Here is a 1,621-nt window from a genome sequence, read left to right as displayed (position 1 = left end):
ACCAGGTGAGCGGCTGTTTGTGGGCTTGCCGCTGTTCGTTCATCCTTGAAAGCCTTGTTTTTCTCCCTCTCCCTCTTTTCTCTTGTGCACACAAGGTGTTCGACGATTTGCTTGTAAAGCTTCCCTTTTCGCGAGACTTCGGGACTTGTCCGTTGCTCGTTCTTTCGATCTAACTTTCTTTCTCTTTTACAGGTCCTTCGGGACCTGCGAGAGGTTACAAAGTGGCTGATCCTTGCGGAGCAAGATCGCAAGGGCAAAGCGCGACTTAGGCAACGCAAGCTAAGTTCGCGTCTTTGCAACGAGGGTGACCCGCGACTTAGGCAACGCAAGCTAAGTTCGCGTCTTTGGCCGCAAGGGTGCCTCACGCCTTAGGCAATTCCAGCTAAGGTCGTGACAGGGTGGCACAGGGTTGGATGGGGCTTTCGTATAGCAGGGACGGTGCTGCCTCTCGCTTCGCTCGCTGTCCGCCGCTCGCCGCTCGCTCGCGCAGCCAAAAATGGCCAGTTTTGTCCCGTTTTTGGGCCGTTTTGGCCTGTTTTTGGGCTGTTCTTGCGTCGCGCGGTGACCGTCGTGAGCGGAGCAAAATGTCAGCCATCTCAGCACCCTGGAACCCCCCGGGTGGCACAGGGCTGGATGGGGCTTTCGTATAGCAGGGACGGTGCTGCCTCTCGCTTCGCTCGCTGTCCGCCGCTCGCCGCTCGCTCGCGCAGCCAAAAATGGCCAGTTTTGGCCCGTTTTTGGGCCGTTTTGGCCAGTTTTTGGCCTGTTCTTGCGTCGCGCGGTGACCGTCGTGAGCGGAGCAAAATGTCAGCCATCTCAGCACCCTGGAACCCCCCGGGTGGCACAGGGCTGGATGGGGCTTTCGTATAGCAGGGACGGTGCTGCCTCTCGCTTCGCTCGCTGTTCGCCGCTCGCCGCTCGCTCGCGCAGCCAAAAATGGCCAGTTTTGGCCCGTTTTGGCCAGTTTTTGGCCTGTTTTTGCGTTGCGCGGTGACCATCTTGAGCGGAGCAAAATGTCAGCCATCTCAGCACCCTGGAACCCCCCGGGTGGCACAGGGCTGGATGGGGCTTTCGTATAGCAGGGACGGTGATGCCTCTCGCTTCGCTCGCTGTCCGCCGCTCGCTGCTCGCTCGCGCAGCCAAAAATGGCCAGTTTTGGCCCGTTTTTGGGCCGTTTTGGCCTGTTTTTGGGCTGTTCTTGCGTCGCGCGGTGACCGTCGTGAGCGGAGCAAAATGTCAGCCATCTCAGCACCCTGGAACCCCCCGGGTGGCACAGGGCTGGATGGGGCTTTCGTATAGCAGGGACGGTGCTGCCTCTCGCTTAGCTCGCTGTCCGCCGCTCGCCGCTCGCTCGCGCAGCCAAAAATGGCCAGTTTTGTCCCGTTTTTGGGCCGTTTTGGCCTGTTTTTGGGCTGTTCTTGCGTCGCGCGGTGACCGTCGTGAGCGGAGCAAAATGTCAGCCATCTCAGCACCCTGGAACCCCCCGGGTGGCACAGGGCTGGATGGGGCTTTCGTATAGCAGGGATGGTGCTGCCTCTCGCTTCGCTCGTTGTCCGCCGCTCGCCGCTCGCTCGCGCAGCCAAAAATGGCCAGTTTTGGCCCGTTTTTGGGCCGTTTTGGC

Source organism: Musa acuminata, unplaced genomic scaffold (assembly GCF_036884655.1).
Source record: "Musa acuminata AAA Group cultivar baxijiao unplaced genomic scaffold, Cavendish_Baxijiao_AAA HiC_scaffold_1136, whole genome shotgun sequence".
Taxonomy (NCBI): Eukaryota; Viridiplantae; Streptophyta; class Magnoliopsida; order Zingiberales; family Musaceae; genus Musa; species Musa acuminata.
Note: the sequence above shows the minus strand (reverse complement) of the source record.